The 23392-nt window shown below is 36.2% G+C and overlaps 1 long non-coding RNA gene across 1 annotated transcript in view; it reads left to right on the plus strand.

The window, feature by feature from the left end:
• LOC116588834 overlaps positions 1 to 22590 on the plus strand; it is a 35735-nt gene extending 13145 nt beyond the window's left edge. The window contains exons 3-5 of the long non-coding RNA XR_004285104.1: positions 7847 to 7961; positions 20875 to 20974; positions 22345 to 22590. This is a non-coding gene — a long non-coding RNA (uncharacterized LOC116588834). The remainder of the gene's footprint in view (positions 1 to 7846; positions 7962 to 20874; positions 20975 to 22344) is intronic.
• The last annotated feature ends 802 nt before the right edge of the window (positions 22591 to 23392 follow it).

Consider the following 23392-nt stretch of genomic DNA (forward strand, 5'->3'; position numbering starts at 1 on the left):
ATATGGTTCTCTTTACCAGAAGGATTTTAGAAAGGGGTGCTTTCTGAATGCCATCAAATAATTCATTATGTTACTCAGGGTAAGCCACCTAGTATCTCTCTGATATCCTACCATAGAAAAATGGGCAGTAATAATTTGTTTCTTCTTTAGGCAAAAAGAGACAAAAGACAAAGTTATATAGTAATAATAGTAGCTGATATTTATTAATCACTACCTATAAGGCAAGTACTCATCCATATTTTAATCCTCATTATAACCTTATATAGCTTTTAGAATTATCCCTATTTTCAGATGCAGAAGTGGAGGCACATAGAGGTTATAAATAACTTGCCTAAAGTCATAGGACTAGTAAGTGTTAACATTCAAATCCAAGCAGCCTGTTTCTAGAGCCCACGAAAAACGTTGCTGCTTTTCCAGTGAAGTGACAGATATAAGTTCTCATCCCCAATACCAAACATTTAGTGGATCAGCATGGTGTTAAAATTACTGTATTAAAGTTTGCTTGTATGTTTTAAATAAGGTATGTCCCTTAGGATGTAGCTAAAGCTATGTGTACGGTTACTTTTCTCTTGTGACAAGAAAATCTGATTCTTTGCGAACATTATGACATACAGAGGGTATACTTAAAATCATTCTACGTGTGGACCTTTGAATTCTAAGGCTTTATTTTGCATACTTTCTCATAAGCTTTTTTTTTTTTTTTTCCTGGAAATCTTGGTTCAAACTGACTTGCCCACATCTCAGCATTCTGCATCCACACACTTAGAATCTCCACAAAGCTAGTTCCATCTGTGCTCCATAATATTCTTCCAGCAACCTTCCCTTGCCACAATACATGTATTTTGCTTGAGGTTGTTTTACTTCAGTCAAGCACAAAGTACAAAGAAGCCTGCCAAGTCAGGGTAGAATTGAAATTGATGCCACCTCACTTGAGTTTCTCTTTCTGTTCCATCTCACATTCTGCTGTCAGAGTAATCTCTCTTGAGTATCAGGCAGGCAGCTTTATTGATTTCCATTTTCCTACCACAGAAAATGAATGTAACCCCTCCTTTCCCAGGCCTTCTTGACTGAGTCATGCCCTGATATCCAACCTTGCTTTTGCATCTCTAGTTGAGCTGGAACACTGCTTAACAGAGTTTTAGGCCACTTTTTCAGATGTTTGCATTGCTTGTTCATTTTTTTCCATAAATAATTGCTTGAACACCTACTGTGTACCACATATAGAGCAAGGCACTTACCAAGGATGATTTCCTCAGATGATTTCTCACCTATATTTCAAACCCCACTTAGTCCATTTTCTTATAAACACTGCTTGGGGGTGCCTGGATGGCTGAGTCAAGGTTAAGTGCCTGACTGTTGGTTTTGGCTCAGGTCACGATGTTGGGGTTCTGGAATTGAGCCCTCTGTTGGGCTCTGCACTCAGTGTGTAGTCTGCTTGGGATTCTCTCTCATCACTCTCTCTGCCCCTTCTCTCACACTCTCTCTATCCCTCACTAAAACAAATAAATCTTAAACAACAACATTGCTTAGATTTTTCCAGGACTCATTATTCTTTATTAATTTAATTCTGTCTCTTCAATTAGATAAGAACTAGTTGTTCATAGGCTTTAGACCTCTGCATCTTTCTGAAATGCTTAGCATCATGCTGAGTAATGCTAGAAATGAGCAAAACCTACTTGTTAATAGAGGAACTCCAATGAAATCCTTTGCCTTATTAAAACTTCAATCCAAAGAAGGTCTCCAACCTTTACTTAGAAAGTGGTGATGAGTTGTTAGGAAACTAATGATTATTGTTGCCATCTGTGCAGATGTAAGTGAGGAACATGGAGTTACTTTTGCTCTTTAAAAAGTATGGTGTTGACATGTATCTGAGGACAGCGGGGGTGGGATGCAGAGGGAGGGAAGGAACTACTTTCATCTTATACAACCCCCTCCAAATCCCTTGGTTTTCTACCTTGTATCTTTTTTTTTTTACCAGTACAAAACTTTTTTGACATATAATGGTTTTCATTTCTCTGCATTTTCTAAGCAGAGATTTTGAGCATTCTTTTCTAAGATTTTGAAGATTCTTTTTGTTAGAGCTAGAAATTAACCCAGTTTTCCTACCCCTACCTTAGACTGTAAGATCATACTTTCTGAAATTCTTATTTTATGCCATCTCAATTCTAGCACTGTACACATAATGTTTTCCTCATTTATTTTGTAACATCTCTAGCCATTTCCAACATATTATCATACTGTAAGTGATTTGGCTTGCTCATTTAATCAGAAGCCCACTTTGTTAATTTTACTTTGAATTCAGTTCTTAATTCATCTTTTGCAGCACAATTGTTACGAATTTTCGATTTATTTTTGTATCTAATTTTATAGCTGCCACTTCTACAATGTGGCAAGCCTTTTTTCTTAACTTTAAAAACATCATTTCCGAAAGAAAGCTGTTCTGAAATCTGGCTTTTTCAGCAAACTGAACACCCACACGATGAAAAGAGAATGACAGAAGTTAGAGGTGGAAAAGATGCATAAGGTCACCTTGCCTATTTTTTTTTTTAAGCAAATACGAAGATCTGTGCACAATAATTTTGAGTCTATATAACTTAGCATTTTGAGCTTAGAAAATATTGTTGACACTTCCACCCCCATTAAATACTCTCTTATCTATGGATTTTGCTTAAAACTACATGAGCTTTGCTATTTACATTTTTCTTCAAAATCAGTTTGTATCTTTGCGGTAGAATGTCAGTCTGATTGATTCTAAATTTATTACATCTTCTAAAGAAAAATAACTTTTCTTGCCTTTTCCCTCCCAATTTAAGGAGTAGCATTTTCCTTATTATAACAGGTCATCTCAAAACCTTAGTAATTTAAAATAAACCAGTCATTTGTTTTTATTTGTCATTGTTTGGCAGGGAAACTGGGTTTAGATGGGCAGTTTTCATCTGTGGTCCCTTATGCAGCTGCAATCAGATGGTGTTGGCTACCAGAATCATCTTGAAGGCTTTCTCACACATGTGACTGTTGGCTAGAACCTCAGCTGGAGCTTTTGGCCTGAACATGAATAAGTGGCCTCTTTAGGTGGCTTGGGCTTCCTCACAGCATGGCTGCTTGATCCCAAGGCAAGTATTTCAATATAGATGTAGAAGCCATACTGCCCTATCTGGCCTAGCTTCTGAAGTTGTATAGCATCGTTTCACCAAACAGTCACAAAGGAACACCCAGGTGTAAGCAGAGTGGGGGGTAGGAGGGGTGGAGGGTGGGGGAAATGGCGTTGAGGGGTGGGCAGGAGAGTTGAGGTTGGGGAGTAGATCAGGTTGGGAAATCAGCCCAGTTCTGGATGAGGAGAGTAGCAAGAAAAACTGGAATGAGATAGTGTTACTACCATCTTTGGAAATTACAATCTTCCATAAGTAGTTACATAATCAAATACAACTCTTTCCAAATAAATAGAGAATTAAAGATTTCAGTTTAGATACCAGCTTGAACCTTTTTACATGCCAAGTCATTCATAGGTACCACCAATAGATCTAGAAGCATACACAGCTCTTCACTTATTTTCTCAGTGTTGTCGTATCACTCCCGTTAAGTGGGATGAGATCAGCAGAAAAGAAGAGAAAAAGGGCTTGGTAATTCATAATATGCACATCCTACTCCTGCACTATTGGCTCTAATCATATCTCAGTGAGTCCATGCAGTTTTCTACTCAGTGCATGACCTTGAGTGCCAGTTGACTTCCCTGGGCTTCACTGTGGTTAAAATATCCTGAAGTTTTCTTTTAACTCTAATGTTCTGGAATTCTAACTCTTATATCTGCAGATCTGAAACTATTTTCTTCTGCTAAATAAACATCATTAGCAGTATCCCCAGATAATTATCCTAATGAATGTGCATATGCTTATTTTTCTATTTTGAACCCCATGGAAAACCATGAAACCAACTTCTGTCACATGCTTCCTCTTCACAAATAAGCTAAAAGGATTAGGTTTCTACTTGCAGTAGAGTTTATCTAAATTACACGTACTATTTTTCCTCTCTCTTTCATCCTAGAATAGTCCATCAAGCTTCAGAAGCTTTCCCATGAAAACAATAATACTCTCTCTTCGGGTAACGTGTCCTTGCTGGGCTTGTTGATAACATCTTTCTCTATCAAACATGAATCTGTGGTAACTTGATGAAATGAAAAAATCTAGATTCTGTCAGAACCATGAAACTCATTTGTGAAAGTAGATATTAGTGTGTGGGACTTTGACAACACAGCAATAACCCTGTAGATTTACAAATAAACAGGAAACCTGAATCTCCAAAAAAGCCACCAGAATTGTCTAAAGCAATGTGCAGCAGAGGTGGCAAAGCAGTGGTTAACATTGGTCTCTAATGTCACTCATCAGCCATCTTTTAGTACTTAGTAGTGTCACTCTGGATAAAACATTCGGTGGGATATAGAGAAGGTCTTCTCTGTGAATTACAACTTTCAGAGTTTAATTCACACTTTACTGCCCAAGAGTGTTTCTGTATCCTTCCAACCAAGTATTTACCCTATCTTGCTGTTAACAAGATGATTTTTCTCCCACAATTTTCTCTCCCATTTTGACCTTGAAACCAACATGTTCTTCTCCCATCTTTTATGCAAAAACTGTCCCCTCTTACAAATTTTTTTCTGTGTATTCTTCCGTCTAAAACCAAATTATAATCATAGATCAAATCCTCTGTGAATGTCTCTGCTTATATGCATGGCTTTACTTACAAGCACATGTACTAGTACATAACTAGACATTGGGGAAATCTTACTTATCTTGCCTATCTTTATTCATTGTATTTTATTAGTTCTAACATCAGTCTGGTTTGTGCCTTCAAATTGATTTGTGGGAGCCAAGCCAAGAATGGCAAAGAGCTCTTCAGCTCTGGATCTTTGGAAGCTGCTAGTCTAGACCAAGAGCACTGCAGGAGTGCACCAAGAAGGCAGTGAAGATACAGGCCATGAAATCTCTCCTCCTTTGAACCACCATGACTCATGCTCCTGAGGAATAAAGTCAAAGGATTTTCTGGCATTTCTCTCCATCCCTCATATGTCAGCACTCCATGTAAGCACAACATTTCTAAAGTCAGCTTGAGACTTAAGGGACAAAAGTGACCCACACTGAAAATGCCACTGTGCTCATCACAGCCTGTTATCCAAATTAGCATTTGGAAAGTAGTCAGACCCAGCACCCAGTCATTGAATCCTGTGAACTTGGATCTCATCCAGAAATACCTGGTGAAGGAAAGGAGAAGGAACATGGCCACTCTGACACTAGCAGTGTGTCCATGCTAGGTAAGGAGGCATTCCACCACTGCCAGAAAATGCTGCAAGGGCCTCTTATGGAAGGTAATTTAGGTACCTTGATCTACCACTATAATACTAAAGCTGCTTTGTCCTTTGCTAGAAATAAGTACTTATTAAGCATCCCATTAGGAAAAATACAGAGTTTCCTTTCTTCTTACTTACCCCATAAAGCAAAAATGCTGTTTTTGGTGAATAGAAAAAAAAAAGATTGAAAATTCATAAAAATCATCATTGTTCTTAAGCTTTTTTTTCTGCCTTCCCCCAAAACTAGTCTTTTTTTTTTTAAATGGCCAGTGAGAATACATAAATGTAACTGGATTTGTTTTTAATATGTGAAGAGAATAAATGTAGTATGAAAATATTCCTGAAAAAAGAAAAGAAATTTCCCCAAGAAGCATGATTAAAACAAAATCAAGGAGAGAAAATTAGAGGAAAGACATATAGATAGCCTATACTGACTCTGATTAAAGTTCAAATCAAAATCATATCAGAATAGACTGATATGTCTGGCTGATAGATTTCTTTTTCTTATTATTAGATACATAGTAGCAGGAAGTGAAACACATTTGGGAGCTTTGGGAATTAGCTATATTTCTTAAGTATCTCTGTTCATATAAAACACAGTTCTATATTACCATGTATTTGTGTTGGGGTGTGTGTGTGTGTATCCCTGTAAATATATATATAATTTGAAAATAATTGAAGTGGAATTGAAATTCTAATTTATTTAATGTGACCAAAATTAAAGAAAAAATACAGTGTTGAAGGTGGGGAACTAGGCTATTGGCATCCTCTCATTAGCAACACTGGGTATTTCTGTGGTAGAGTTGGTAAATTGTCCTGCCATCCAGTGTAACTTACACTGTGAGCTACATGAATGCCTGTTCCTCAGAACTATAGATCTGGACTTGAGGCAGCAGATGAGAGGTAGCTGTGGTCATTGTCAGGCATACTCACTCACAGACTTAAGTATACACACAGACCAGTTGTGTTTGTGGGTAGTATGGGGGGGAGAATATAAACTCAAATCCTAAGTGGTCATGATAGCACTTCTCCTCCTAGTACTAAGAATGCTTTGTGCAAACTTGAAGGCTAAGTAAATAGGAAGGTATAATGTTCATCCTTTTAAAATACCAGAATCACCAAAGTTTGCATCCTTTACTGGGCCTGCATATTTCTATTTGGCTTAAAAATAGTACACTGTGGATGTCGCAATAGTCTGTGTTAGGATAATGGTTGAAGAGCTTCTTAATGAAGCAGTTACACCCAAATGACAATTCTGGTCATCTAGAATTCAAATCACAATTGACATAATCTTGTTAAATAAAACTTACTAAGTAACTGTATATTCTGGTCTATGCCTACGAAATGATGTCACATCAGTTTTAAAGATCCAGACGTCCTCTCTCATGATGGCACAAAGTCATTCTCCTCACAGTGTTCAATGGCTAATTGTTAGAGTCTCCAAAAGGAGGCTGGGCATGAAACGACAATTAGTCTGTCAGCTGCAGCCTCTATGTTCAGTGTTTTCCATCTTGTTCTTTAGCTCCAGCTTCCACTTGTCCATTATCACACTGGCTATGAATCTCCACAGAGATCCACAGACATTGTTGACCGTGCCCATTGTGAGAACACAAACATCAAAGTCACATCTCTCAAAGTTTCTAAAGCTGCCAATCCCTGGGTTGTCAGAGTAATCCAGGTTCTGTGAAGAGAATAATGTACTCTCCCACTGTCTCTTTCCCATCAGCTCAGACTCAGCTTATATAGCTCAAAATCAGTTTCTCTCTGATGCCATTATTTTTCCTCTAAAGAAAATGTTATTCTTCTCAGAGCCACAAAGTCACTTCAGTCTCCATGCTAGCTATGGGCTTTCCCTTACTTATGCCCAAATAAAACAATGCAACCCCCTCCACACCAATTTTTTTTAAATTACAGTCTTTTACTTAAAGCATTGGAAGCAAAAGAGATTTCCAGTCTCTAGTTCTTGTGCATAGAAAAAAAACTAAAAGTTTTGAAATTATAATTTGTGGGTTTGTTTTTTTTTTGTGTGTGTGTTTTTTGTTTTTTTGTGTGTTTTTCATTTTCTAACCCCTCACGTCACACCCAGCAAGATTCTTGGTTTAATTAAAGCTACTTACAAGGCATTGTAAGTAGCTCACCTCAGCAGGCTCTGATAAGAGATGGTCTTAAGTGAAGACCTAAATGTTGTAATGACAGCGGATTCTCGAATGATGCATCCTTGCAAAGCCCTGCTCTAGAAATCATGGCCCTTTTTTTTATGTATGTGAAGCATCATACCAAATGCTTCAGAAAATGCAAAGATACTTGTCCTCCATAGCTTATAACCTGGAACAAAAGGAGTCAATCAATCTATCTATCTGTGTGTAAAATTTATTTCCAAGACAGTCTGTGAGTAGCCATGATTATCTAAATGAAGAAGAGCATATCTTTGGTTTAAGTGTTTACAAATTCTTAGAAAAGTCGAGCTTTGACTTAGGTGTTGAAAGAGGAATGGTACATTGACAGGCAGCGGTGAAAGAGAAGGGCATTGCAGGCAGCTCTGAAGTAACCACCTGGACACAGGCATGAAAGCAGTGAAGTGTGGAAGGATGCTGAGGGAAGAATATTGTGAAAATTGAAGGTGAGTAACTGAAATAATCAAATTATTGAGACACTTGGGCAGCTGGCTAAATGTTTGAACTTAATTCTCATTTAAGTGAATGGATATTGAATCTTTGGAGCAGAGGAAAAGCATGATCAGATTTGGGTTTTAAAGTAAATATAAAACTTGTCAGCTTAAAAAGTAAGAAATAATCTTAAAGTAGAGAAAATGGAAGAGGATAAATGTTTAGCAGTTTATTGCGATGTTAAAAGCAAGTGATACATGCCAAAGACACACAGCCTTTTAGGATTGCCAAAAGATACCCAGTAATAATAACACTGATAGGAAATGTGTACTTGTCCCTGCTTAGCTCAAGATCAAATGACACTTTTTAAATTTTTATTATTATTATTGTTTATTATTATTATTATTATTATTTTGCTTCTCGGGAAGAAGCAAGATGAATATTGTATAGAATTACCTAAGGTTAAATGAACCCCATCCAGAAACAAACTGCCTTGCTTTAAGGATTCTGTTTTTTCTAGATGGTCTCATTGTTTAAATAATAGTAACAATCATGAATTGTGCTTGTAGAATTCAGTATGGATTTGTCTTTACATACTATTCTATTAAACCATATTGTAGCAGTCTCGAAATATTTTCAAAATTGTTGCCTTTGTAATCTAGAAGTATGCCTGTTGGTCAGGAACCGTGAGACTAGCTGAAAAAATTGCAAATGAAATGCACAATATTGCTCATAGGAGCAGTTAGGCTAGTCATGCTATAATCAAGTCATCAATCTTGTATTGAGTTGCTTGCTATCCCTGATGGCTTCATTATACAGCTAAATCAGAAAGAGGATACTGCCAGTGAAATGAAGAATCCTTTCCACCAAAACCTAAAGCACTGGAAGTGGAGATGCAGGAGGGTAGAAGTAGCCGATTTATTCATAAAGTTTCACCTTCTTACTGAATTATCAGGGCTGTGCATAACTTTGGAAAGTTTAATTCCAAAATCTCTTCACTGCAATAGATCTCTTCGCTGGTTATAATCCGTAACTGTTGCTTAATGATTTATTCAAGCAATGCACACTAGGCATTCATATAGCTCAAGAGGCTGAAAGAATTAAATGTAATTTCTTGATATTTTGCTGTTAATCCACAGGGTTTTATTGCTATTCTTACAGCTTTTTCATAGGAAATAAGTACTTTCTCCATACAGCTACAATGCTGTGTTGCTGTAGTACTGTGTGGAACACAGCCTTTCTCTAATTAAAAAATGAAAAAACAAAACAACAACAACAACAAAAAAACCCTCATTTATACCAGAGGTCAGCAAACTACAACCCATGGACCAAATTTGGCCTGCCGCCTGTTTAGGAAAGGCCTACAAGCTAAGAATGTTATTTACATTTTTTTTAATGGCTAAAAAAATATCAAAAGAAGAATAGTACTTCATGACATGCAAAAATAATATGAAATTCAAATTTCAGTGTCCATAAAGTATTATTGGAACATAATCATCCCCATTTATTTGGCAGAGTCAAGTAGTTAGAATGGAGAGCCTCTGACCCACAAAGGCAAAAAAATATTTACTATCTGTCCTCTTAGAGAAAAAGTTAGCCAACTCTGGTTTATAGTATTCCTAGAACAAGAAATCTTGTAAGAAATAGTCATTTTGTTTTTGTTTTTGAAGTGAAGGAGATTTTTTTTTTAAATATATATATATAGCTATCTAGTAAAAGAGCAAAAGTTTCCTTTACAAGGTTTCGGTTTGTGTAACTATAATGCCAGAATTCTCACTCAGGTACCTAACAGTTGGTGATTTTGAACCACATGGGAAAATATGGGTGAGCCAGTAAAATAATACATGAAAGGTCTTAGTGTAGGCCTGAACTCTGTGCAAGGTTTGAGAAAACATAGTGAGTTACAGAACATGTGCCTGTTTGCATTTCTTTCTGGCAGACATGTAAAACTGACTATTTATAGTGAGTCAGGCAATGGCTAAATGGATTTTAACTAAAGAATTACCTTAGAAAATAACAGGAACAGTTCTTTGAATGAGGGGGGAGAAAAAAAGGCCACCTTAACAATAACAAGTCAAAGAGAAGAATGTGATACATACTTGAAAACATGAGAGGGCATGGCTAACACTCGGGTTTAACAACTGGTTTCACCAGCTCTGAGGACTTCACTGTCCTTCTCCAAAGCAGTTGGCACAGCCATGGAATCTGTGTGGCGTCAGTCCGCTTACCCGGTAGCTTAAACCCATTCCAACACACACATAGCTCCTGGTGCCAGTGCCCCCATGCAAAACAGAAGAGAAATAAACAATCTTTTGAGGTGTCTGTTTTTATTCTCAATTCCCTACAGATCAAGCAAACAGCACAGTCTAAATGGTTTCAGACTTCCGTGGCAGCCTGTGGTGTTTAGTGGCATTGCAGTATCAATCAAAACGAGCAGATCAAACTGTTGCTGCTGTGGAAAGAGACTCAGAGCTCAGAGGGAGCCCTCAATGAAGCAAGCCTTGCTTGGGCTGAGGATGTACTGATTTGAGCGTGTTTGAATCTACATCACTACATTTCATCTGCTCCTTTTAAAGCAAAGGACCAGCTCTGTGCATCAGGACTCAAGCCCCCATATGTCTGAACAATGCCTTGGCGCAGTGCAGCTGGCATTACTGAATCAGAACATGCCACTTTCAGGGACAACTGTTGCTTCGGGGCCAGCATGATATTGCTTTATTGGCATAGCTGTTGGCTGTTTCACTACCTTAGCTTTATGGCTTTATCTGGTTTTGATTTGATTGCCCTAATTTATTCCTCAGTTCATTGAATTTGAGCAGCTGCTCCAAGATTCACCCAACCTTTTCTTGCTATCATCCATCCTTGCATACACCTCCTTATTTCTAAGTATTGAGAAAAGGAGAAGTGTTTTCCTTTTGCTAAAACGAGTAAATTGTTCCTGACTAACTGGGTGGGTTTAATCTGATAGATTTGATTCTCACATCTGCACTTTCTCTGAGATGATTCCACAATTATTCTGAGGTCTTGGTGCAGTTTTGCTGCAGTTTCCAGTAACTGAACAACCAACATACTGTAATTTAGCAATTTGGCTTTAGCTGTTAGCTTTTCTTCAAACGTTATCCCTCAAAATCTTCATTTCTCACCCCTTTGTTTAATATGGCCTTCACTTAAAGTCTGAATTTCATTGTGTGAACCAGGAATATTTTTAGCAATGTTAGAAAATTGACAACCATCCTCTAAACTATAGTGAAGATGAGAAAGAAAGCAATAATGAAATAGGAAATAAATGCTAGAGATTGGCAATCAATGAAAAGCAATGAGAACATCAGTATCTTAACTGTATCTAACAGTTTATAACACTTGGCAAAAGCAAGTCAGAAGTCCAATGAATAGAAAGATTCTATTAGGAGCATTATATGAAATGTAAAAATACAAAGTGTTAGAAGGTGTATCAATTTTATTTCAGAGACATTATCCATATAGAGTAGAGGTTTTAAAAAAAAAAAAAAAAAAAAAAACCTCCCCCTCCTTCTGTGGCATTGTAAACTCTAAAATGACATTTAGGGGCACTTAGATGGCTTAGTTGGTTAAGTGGCTGCCTTTGGCTCAGGTCATCATCCCAGGCTTCTGGGATCGAGCTCCCTGCTTAGAGGAGGGCCTGCATCCTCTCCCTCTGCCTGCCGCTCTGCCTACTTGGGCTCTTTCTCTGTCAAATAAATAAAATCTTTAAAATAAATAATAAATAAAATCACACTTAATCTAGACTCCTCCATTTTAGCAAAATGTACAATACTGTGTTGATGGCTAAGACTTCAAATCACTTCTTTTTGGGAAGAGGAAACACAAGATAATTCAAATAGAGTCATTAAAAAATCACTTCAACTTATCATTTGAAAGTGTGAATGGAAAGTGTGAATGTAAAAGCAATTATAATGCATGTTAAGCAGGTCTTTAACTTGTTAGAAGCAAGGACACACAAGATTTGGAATAAAAAGTACCGTTTGATTTAGGACAAGTCACTTAAATTTCCCAAATCTTAGTTTTCTTGCTTTTAAAAGAGCTTGAAGTAATAAGATAAATGTATTCAGGGTATTTAAAATCACTTTATAAATTGGGAGCAGCTACATGAAAATGAGTTTAGTTCCATAGACTGTCTGATGCCAATACCAGTGATACTGATGATAATTGTTTTTGGAGCACCTGGTGTATGCTAGGTCCCCAGCAAAGGGCTTGTAGTGTAGCTTTTCTAACCTTCACGACAACCCTGAGAAGTTAGGCATTGTTATCACTACTCTGACTACAGGACACACTTCCTGGGAACTGAGTTTCTGTTTGTTATATGTGCACAGCTTCTTTACCAGCTGTTTTGTAGATAAAGACCTAAATACTGGACTGTCTCTTACTTATTCTTTAAAAACTGGCTTCAGCTTCATCCATACCCCCCACACTGGGCAAGGACCCATCCTCTTGGCTTAAAGTCTTTCAAGGCAGTTTTTCTGTGAGAGTTTAGACAGTATCACAAATAAACGACATAAGATAAAGATACATAAGCACTTTGGGGGAGAAGGGAGAAAGAGAAATTCTTCTGATTTTACATAGATGACCAAAAAAGCAGTATTTTGGAAGAAAGATTGCAAAGATAAAATTAGAATTGTGGGTCATAGGCTGAAAGATGTTAAGGATGGTATTTGTTAAGGGGGAAAAAATTCCTTTAAAATTTTACTTCTTCTATTGCATATTCTATTTGTTTTAGAATTGTAAGAGCAAGTGTTTCCTTCAAAGTGTTTCCTTCAGTTCTGTAATGTTCTAGGTGAAAGAGACATCTTGATGAATGACAGTGAAGGGATTTAGTGGAAAGAACAGGAGGCAGTAAAACAAGGTGGAGTTGAGGACACAGCTGGCAAGCGATGTTTTGCTCAGGGCTCTGATTTCGTACTGGCTTGAGGGTGTGCCCACCTGAGGCCCCACCTCCTGCAGGTTTTGTTGTGGAATGATGCCAAAGCATATTGTGCTTTAGCTTATAAAACCCCTGTGTTTTGGGGTATTTTTTACAAAGAATAACAAATTGTCAGTTCTCAAAAAGACACAGTGAGACGTGTGGGGAAAATAGTAAATTTGTGAATGAGAAAATGAATCCCAAACAGGTGCTCTTATTTCCACACTGATAAATTACAGAGAAATTTCTTTGGCACAGTTCTGCTAAGCCTAAATATTGCTCTGAACGGTTGTCAAGCCATCATTAAGCAAGCAGGGTTCATTATGACATTGATGGCTCTTAGCCACTTTTGGCTTTGTGGGCCCCTTCCTCAATTAAAAAAATAATAATAGAAATTTTAAAAATATTTATGAAAAATTATATTTATAAGTGTTCATGTAAAGATGAATATATTTATATTATATATGAAAACATTTTATTTGACCAAAAAGTTCATTTTTCTTCTGATTTTAAAGTAAATTAAGACTTTTAATGGGCACTTAAATGTATAGGTGGGCCCTGGACACTGTGCCTGCTACACATACCTAAGTAAGCCAGTCTCTGTATACTTTACTTTTTAAATGATGAGTTTCTATAACTATATTAATAAATGAGAGAGGTATTTCTCTGTATTTTTAAAACTAAGCCTTTATTGTATTTCGACATCAGCATTATGATACCTTGATACAAAGAACAGGGAGTTTTCCATTTTATGTTTGGGAACTAATTAAATGTTGTGGAGTTGTCTTTTCTTCAAAATAAAACCTATCCGGGGTGTAGGAGCGCCTGGGTGGCTCAGTTGTTAAGCCTCTGCCTTCGGCTCAGGTCATGATCCCAGTGTCCCAGAATGGAGCTTCATGTCGGGCTCTCTGCTCAGCGGGAAGCCTGCTTCTCCCTCCCTTATACCCCCTGCTTGTGTTCCCTGTCTTGCTGTGTCTCTCTCTGTCAAATAAATAAAATATTAAAAAAAAAGAAATAAAAAAACCTATCTGGGGTGCCTGGGTGGTGCAGTTGCTGTGTCTGACTCCTGGCTTTGGTTAAATTGTGATCTCAGTTGTGGGATCCAGCCCTGTGTAGGGCTCTGTGCTCAGCATGGAGTCTGCTTGAGACTCTCTCCCCATCTTCATCTGCCTCTTTCCCTTGCACATGCACACGCGTGCACGCGCGCACACACACACACACACACACACTCTTGCTCGCTCACTCTCTCTCTCAAATAATTAAAAAAAAAAACTTTGTCTATAAAATAATTTGAACCAAATATTTGAGGGAAAGAGCATTCTTGATCAACTTTTTTTTTCTTTTTTTTTTTTTTAAAGATTTTATTTATTTATTTATTTGACAGAGAGAAATCACAAGTAGATGGAGAGGCAGGCAGAGAGAGACAGAGGGAAACAGGCTCCCCGCTGAGCAGAGAGCCCGATACGGGACTCGATCCCAGCACCCCGAGATCACGAACTGAGCCGAAGGCAGCGGCTCAACCCACTGAGCCACCCAGGCGCCCCTTAATCAACTTTTTTCACTTGTTTTTGGTTTACTAGTCTATTTCATGTTTCTTCTTCTGTATAAGCCAATTTTCCTAGAAAAGTTATCCATTTTACCAATTTCTTTTCATTTATCAATAAAGACTTACATATTACATGTTCCTAAAACTTTTATCTGCTCCCAATATGTAGTTGTTTAATCCTTTTTATTTGTAATGTTCATGTGGTCTTCTTTCTCTTTTTTTGGATTTGCTATGCTAGAGAGCTGATTATTTTAATCATCCTTTCCAGTGAGATCTTTGAGGTTTATTGATCAAATCTACCATTAGGCTTTTATCTTTTATTTCTTTTTCCTTTATCACTTTCTCCCACTTTCGTTTGCTTTTTAAAAAAATAGTTTCTTGGATTGAATGCTTTGTTCATTTATTTTTATTCTTTATAACTTAATGAAAGAAATTAAATGATGTATTTTCTCCTGATTTTTTTTTTTTGCTACATGCTGTACGTTTTTGTATATGGTATTTTCCTTGGTGATGTCTAAAAAGTCTTTGTCATTTTAATTTTTTCACAATCCTGTAATTTTTCAGAATTCTTACCAAAAAATTCCAAGTGATTATTTTTACCATAGTTAAATCTTAAAAAAAAAAAAAAGGCCATTTTCATTTCATCATGCTAAAAATTTATACTGTATATTTTCTGTTTTGGAACTTACTAAGATTTTTTCTAGACTAAGAATTTTTTTTAATTTTCAGAAGACATTGGAAAATAAAATGCATTCTCAATGGCAAAAGTTGAATATATATATTTTAAGTCTAGTAATTATACTACTCAGATTATATATCTCTTTAATGTTTATTTTTTTTTACCATATTCATTAGTCAAAGATTAAGGGAAACGTGTCTAAAATCTCTCCAGTTACAGATTTTTATAAATGTTTCCTTTTATTTTTTAGGGTTTTTTTTTCTTCTTTTATATATCTCAATAGGACTTAATTCAGTTTATTAATGTTCATTAAAGTTACATCTACATAATGACTGTTCCTTAACCTTTCAAATTCCACTGAAGCTAAGCAGTTATCCTTTTTATAAATTTATTTTTACTAAGATATAATTAACATCATAAAACTTATTTTTAAAAGTATAAATCAGATTTTTAGGAAGTTCACGGAGTTGTGTAACTATCAGCAACTATATAATTCCCAGAACATTTTCAGCACCCCAGAAAGAAACCATGTGGCCATTAGCAGTCACTTTTCTTGGGAATCATTGATCTTTTTTCTGTCTCTGTGGATTTGCTTATTCAGCAGCTCATCATCGATAAGTTCATCGTTACTTTTGTCTTCACCTGGAATATTCTCTTCCATCTTCTTTTTGGGACAAAAACATACTTATCTTTTAAGACCCAGATTAGATCTTAATAATATTTCCTCTATCCCTGGCAAAATTAGTGACTGTGTTTGTTCTTGCATGTGTGACACATTTTATGCGTAGCTACCATGACACCTCTAACGTTGTATTGCCACTATCTATTTGTCCTTACTCAATCTTTGAATTCTTTGAATATCGACTCCAAATGTAGGGATAAGGACGCCTGGGTGGCTTAGTCAGTTAAGCGTCTACCTTTAGCTTAGGTCATGATCCCAGGATCCTGGGATCAAGTCTCATATCAAGTTCCTTGCCTGCTTCTCCTTCTGTCTTCTGCTCCCCTTGCTTGTGCTCTCTTTCTCTCTCTCTCTCTCTCTCTCTCTCTGACAAATAAATAAATACAATCTTTAATAAGAGAAAAAGACTTTCTCCCTCTGCCCCTTTCCTATGCTCTCTCTCTCTCAAATAAATAAATCTTTAAAAATTTAAAAAATATATAGGGATAATTTGTTCAACTTTGTGTTTTAACATTCCCATTATCCACTCTTAGATTAAAATATATTCTCCTTTGACTCCACTGGAAAACTACTGCTTACACGCAAATTATTTGCTTTAACAGGTCTGGTCTTTTCTGTATTTTCTATGGACTCATGTTGGATATGCATAAGTCATAATATGCTGTTTTCTTAGGTTCTATTATTGGCTCAGGCTTTGGCTATATGATGAATCAAAGCCAATCAGAACACTTTTCTGGTACTTTTATATACGAATTCGGTGAGAAAGAAGTGCTTTCTTTCCTCAAGTCAGATAGTATAGGGATCTTAGATGGTCCCTGTGTATAGAAAAGCCTGAGATAATGAGGCAGACTTACCAAGGGAGGCTGGGATAGAAGAGGAAGGAAAAGGAGAATGTTCAGAAAGTATCACCTAAGTTCCTAAAGAAATAGATTAATGCCTAAAGCCAGCTCCTGGTCTTTCCGTACATCACATGAGCTGTTAAATTCCTTTCATTAAATACGTTACACTAGTTAGGTACACTCTTTTCTTATTCATCTTTCTATTATAAATACTTGGTGTATTGCCTGGCTTGCACATAACAGATACTCAATAGGTGTTTGTTAAAGCAATATGTATCATTCATCTTACAGTTTCCTCATAGCTATATATGTCTTTCCTATCTCAAAACTTCCAACACCCAACAGTAAATCCATTTTGTTCATTTTTCCCTATTTCCCAAACCACAGATGCTTGGAATCTTCACTGGAAATGTGGTCCAAGATAGTAGTTCTCCCACCAAGGTCACCACAATACTGGGATTTACTGGGATCCGATTAGGTAGAAAAAATTATGTATCTAGGGCAGTTCAAGGTTTGCCGCTTATTTGATGTTTAATATCTATCTTACCTTGTCATCCAATCCTTGCTCCTCTCATACCTTAAAGAGATAAGTAATGTTCTGGTATTGGGAGCAACCTCTGGAAAGACTTTCCCTGGCATAACCCCTGCAATGGGTGTCAGAGGCTGTTGGAAGCCACAGGAGCACAATGTCAGGTTCCAGATACAGTTTGGATTCTTTGGCCAACTTTTTGTGTGACTTATGCAAGTAATTTTCCTTTTTGGGGTTTTCAGCTTCCTCTTGAAAAATCAGGATTTTAGTCAAATGTTTTCTAAGATTTCTTTTATCACTGTCATGCTATGATTTCATGTATCTTTGCAATCAAAAGTGTTTAATCAGTAATAGCACAATCTTTGTATTTGTAGATATGTCCTGATATTGATGTTTGCTCTTAAAACATATGATATATAGTCTGTCATCATGTATCTCTGAAAGATTTTAATATATATATCTTAAATATTAGAAATAAAACAAATTTCCAGATATAAAGGTATATAATCTATATGTAGGTCAAGCACTCTGTTGTGTGATCTTTCTTTTATTTTTTTGTGTGAAATTAAAAACACTGCTCAAATAGATAAGCATAGTTATTGTGTACATTGTACTAAAACAATATTGATTGGAAAAGAAATCTCCTTTTTCTATGGACCTCCCTTTTTATATAAAGAATTTGACCTAAAGAAAAGCATCAGTCAAAAAATTGACAAGAATTCCTTTGGCAAATAAGAGGTTAGAATGGTGTGCCATACACACATCAGAAATCAAAATATTATCAGTATTTATATTTACTTTATACATTTCAAATTCTTCTTTCTACTGCTAATATTACAATTGTGCCATGTCAGGAATCTCAGGAATCAAAACTTAATTTTTCTCCCTCCTTTTGACAATAATAGAAGAATAAAATATGAAGAAATATATAAAAAGAAGAAAATATTTGTGCATGTGTAATGCCCCAGACATTCTCTTATCAATCACCTCATATAATTTTCACACAATCTTTCTATACCTATTATTATGTAATGAAAGAAACAGAAACTCAGAAAAGGTTACAGGTCAATAAATGGGAGAGCAAGAACTGAACTAACTCCAGGTGTGTCTCACCTATTGTATATAAGGTATAATAAGATTCTAGAAGGAAATGTTAAACAGGCCTTTCCTGGTAATTGTGGAAATATGAAAAATTGTTATATGCTTTATAAAACATTTGAGAACTAATACCAGCTTCAAAATTGGTCACAAATAAACTTTGTTTTATTCACAGTAATAAATAGCTGCCAAGCACTTACTGAGAGCCGGACATTATACAAAGTACATATGTGTATGACCTTATTTAATCCTGATACAAACCCTATGCAATAAGAACTATAATTACAAGTAGTTCATAGGTTTACATGTTACAATTTTCTGAGAGTAAGTAAGTGGAAGAGGTGGAATCTGAACCCCAGTCTCCCTGAGAGGCCCAGGCCTAATGACTCACTGTACTATAACGCCAGGCACTAGATTAAAATAAAATGAGAGCTGGGTTCTGTGCTGGTCTTTTACTAGCTTTCTGAGTAACCTTGATAACTAATATAACCTCTTTTGGTTTGGTTTTCTCTTTAAAATTAGGAGGTAGAATGAAAACATTGTAAGGATTTCTTCCTCTTTTCAGCATACTCTTTTAAGTTTCAATGGCCTGAGGCAATTCTCAAATGTACACAGATCAGGCTCTCCAGACATCTTCCACCTGACTTTATTCTTACCTTTAAAAAAAAAAAAACAAAACAGAACAAAAACTACTTGTCCTGCAATCTCTGAAGTTCTGATTTGGGGAGTACCATTGGTTTCCCACTGCCTATGAAATACATGCTGGTAGAATTCCAGCATGTAGAATTCCAGCTGGTAGAATAGTTTGTAGAAGTTGTCCTCCTTGCTGGGTTCATTTAAGAATCAAACCCATGTTAAAAAAAAAAAAAATCAAACCCATGGAAATTTTTCCCCACATACAGTTTGGATAGGAAGGAAAAGTCTGTACCTATTTTAATCATTAATCTTGTTGGTTAGTAGCAAAAATTACAAACTGTACTTTTGCATGTTTCCTCTTACACATCTTTTTTTTTTTTAAATGTGAAATACATACACAGGAATATTGTCCTTAATATGCAATGTGTACATATCAGCCATCTTAGGAAATAAACTAGCATCTTAGAATTCCCCATGGGCCTCTCTCAGATCACATCCTCCAACCAGAGATAATTTGTACCTGAGTTTGTGTTAATCATTCCCTTGCTTTTCTTTATGATTTTACCATTTGTGTACATACCAACAATGCTATGTTTAGTTTTACCTGGTTTTGAACTTTATATAAATGAAATGATCATACTAAGTGCATTCTTCTATGATTTGCTGTTTTCATTTCTCTATTTTTCCTTTAAGATCATCTTTGTCATGTGGAGCTGCTGGTTTTCTTTGTTAGTGATTGATTGTGTTCTGCGGCATTAAATATAACACAGCTTATCCACTCTATTGTTAATGGACCTGTAGGTTATTTCAGGTTTTGGGGTGGTTTTTTGTTTGTTTTATTTTTGCTGTTATGAACTGTGAGCATCCATTTATCTCTTTCCTGGTATGTATATGGAAATTCCTCTAGCATTTATATATGAGAGAGAGAGATTGTTGGATCTTAGGGTCTGCATTTCTTAGCTCTACTAAGCCAGTTTGGTTTAATTGATAGCTTTAAAAAGTTAATCTATTATAAACATTTAATATTCTGGAGCATGAATGAAGTCATCATCCTGTTGAGTTCTATAATCTGGCTAACCAAGATGTTAGAAAGGCTTACTAGACCATCAGAGCATTACCCCAAGTTGGGCTGCTGAAATAAGGAGATATTGTCAGTTCATAGGAAGCACAAGAAAACAACCTAAGTATGTGCAATGATGTCAGTGGAGCTAGAGGGTATAATGCTAAGCAAAATAAGTCAGTCAGAGAAAGACAGAGACCATATGATTTCACGCCTATGTAGAATTTAAGAAACGAAACAGATGAACATAGGGAGAAAAAGAGAGGGGAGCAAACCATAAAACAGGTTCTTTAACTATAGAGAACAAACTGAGGGTTGATGGAGGGGAGGTTGGTGAGGGGATGGGTGAAACAGGTGTTAAGGATTAAGGAGGGCACTTGTTAGGAGCACCCAGTGTTCTATGTGAGTAATGAATCACCAAATTCTACACCTGAAACTAATATTATACTCTATGTTAACTAACTGGAATTTAAATAAAAACATTAATAAACAAACTAAAACAAAAAAATTTAATTTAAAAATTAAAGAAAAATTAAAATAAAATGAAAATTTAGACAATTATAATTTCTGATCTCAAATTTTGATGTAAATAAGCAACTGATTTCTCTTTTTATAAACTAAACACTATAATTATAAATTTTTAAAAACAACATAGAACAGATAAATGAAGAATACAGGAGACCATTCGGTTTCTAGAAAAATAACTTAGAAAGATGGACAAGTCTTGTTTCTTTTCTATTAATAATTAGATACTTGGGTTACTTCAGCCCCCTGACCAGCTTCTTGTGAATTCTAGATCAATGAATGTAAGCTTACAAACTAGGAGCCCCAAATAATCTATATTGAATTTGCCTCTCCTCTCGTTCTCACCCACTCCTCAACATCCCTTCTCTCCACTCTACCCCACCACTTTCATCTCTTCCAGTTTAGTCCTTTTCAGTTCCAGGAATAACCTTTGTTCAAGCTCTTGATGAAACTCCAGGGGAGTCACAGTGCAGAAGGAAAAGCAGCCCAGAATTTTCTAGGTAAGATTTCTTAGAAATATATATTCTAAGGAATATATTCTTAGAAATATAAAAGACAACACAGAATTCATATTTGTTTTATGAGTCTGTACTTTTTTTTTTTTTATCAAGGAATCACTTGGAAGTCATTCCATATGGTCCTCAAAAAGAATTGCTTGAATGTCGCTCTTCAGTAGTTGCTCCCAGCCTGTATTCCATGGACTTCAGTGGGTACAAAGAGCTATTACAAGTGGACAGTAACTTCATGTGTACAAATAGCATTGTCAGTCCGCTTAATAAAGGGTGAATTCCATTTTGTGCACCTGTGGAGAGTGACTGTTGAAATATATGTACGTTATGTTGTGATGAGTAATGAAGAAATATATTTAACACCTTAGATTAATGCTATGTAGTTTTTAAATTTTATTAATATATTGACTTCAGCTCTTATCATGCAGTTGAGAAGAAATTTTTGGTAGTAAAAGTGTTTTTGAGATCTAAAAGTTTGGGAACAGCTGTGTGTAATATATACATCAATACCTCTAATATTGTGTGTTTGTGTGGATACGTGCAAACATGCACATATATTATCTCTAGATACATTTTATGAAAATTTATATCACCAGAGAGATAGTAGGATATTAAGAAAAAATTTTCTGTAGAGATGTACCTTCTAGCTCTCTGAGACAGCATTTTAAATTATTAAAGAGTACTTTAACATTTGTACTTGAACATCTTATTTGTAAACAGATAAATTAGAGAACACCATTATTCAACAAGATTTCTCACATTGCAGGAGGAACATAGGGTCCCTTTTAGTTCCATCTTTGTAAACATTATTTATAAGTTACCAAATACTTAATAGAGAGAGGACCAAGAAGCTGAGTTGATTAAATATAAGTCACAAAATAAGATGAAGCAAAAATTGAATGGTAAGTGTCTTTTCTTATTTATTATCCAGGTTTTGAAAAATTCAGGTTCTTTTTTTTTTTGACCAGTTCAGTTTTTTTTTTTTTTTTCAAAGATTTTTTATTTATTTATTTGTCAGAGAGAGAGCGAGCGAGAGCGAGCACAGGCAGACAGAGTGGAAGGCAGAGGCAGAGGGAGAAGCAGGCTCCCTGCCGAGCAAGGAGCCCGATGTGGGACTCGATCCCAGGACGCTGGGATCATGACCTGAGCCGAAGGCAGCTGCTTAACCAACTGAGCCACCCAGGCGTCCCAAGGCCAGTTCAGTTTTGTTACTCAAAACACACAATTTCTTCTAGTAATTTTTAGTAGTCCTGAGTATACCTGTGGGTGCATTTATTTTCTCTTTATTTGAGCAAAATATCCTTGAGTGGAAAAGACTGATCTTTTAAAAATAGTATAAAAATAACACCTCTTTCTTACAGGTCAACTTATAATTGAACTCTTCAAAGAAAATGAAAATAACAAGAATGGTTCCTCACATAGCTAAGACTCAGATGAAGATTTTTCTTGCTAATGTCCCTCAGAACTGTTACGGAAAATCACTAAACTGGCTTCTGACCATGTTTTCTGATATAGAACAAAATATAATTGACAGTATTTTCTTTACTGCTGATGGTGAAAATATTGATGTCTAAATGTTTATACTTAGGAAAAATACGAGATGAGAGCTGAACAGAATAAAACATGTGTTGATCACTGAAATAGATTTTTTTTTTAATTTATAAAACAGTCGGCATCTAATTTCCCATATGGGGTTATATCTTCTCCCTTAGTGATGCTTAGGAAAGTTAAAGTGAAAAAGTGAAGCAAACATACCAAGGATACAGTAAACTTAAGAAAAATTCTTAATTAGATGACCCATGAAGTCCCTACCGTTATGTATGTGTCCTGTGCCACCCCCACCCCGCCCAGCCCCAAGGGTTATTCAATAAGGAACATGCTTGAGGGAGTTTGTGCAAATGGTGTCTTGGCACTGGGAAAGGTAAGATTAGAACTAACTCCTGGAATTGGTCCTGGTAGCCTGGCTGAACTGTTCTGTGGTGTGAGTTGATGCACAGAAATTACGTGCAGGATAGTTTGTCCTTTGTATCTTCTATGTTTACAGATGTGAAAGTATCGATACTATAGCTAGCATTCATACAGATGAACAGCCATTGAGAACATTAAAATCTGTAACTCTTTTAACACAATTATTCCTTGCTTTTGCTCTCCAGTAGAAACTTTTCTCTTGGGAAACAAAATGTCCTGTGCACACACCTAACAAATGAGTCTTAGTGTTTGCTGCTCCATTTGGAGAATGAGGGTGGCCTTTGTGGAAGTGTTTGGAGTCCTTGGCAAACCCTATCTACTAATAAGCAGGGGACATTTACAAAGTCAAACTCCTTGGAAAAGGCTGGACCTGCATCTTAGAGGTAACCATTGCAGAGTTCATTTATTCAGAAAGACGGTTTCCTTTAAAGCAGGCAGTTC

The sequence above is a fragment of the Mustela erminea genome, chromosome 4, assembly GCF_009829155.1.
Source record: "Mustela erminea isolate mMusErm1 chromosome 4, mMusErm1.Pri, whole genome shotgun sequence".
Taxonomy (NCBI): Eukaryota; Metazoa; Chordata; class Mammalia; order Carnivora; family Mustelidae; genus Mustela; species Mustela erminea.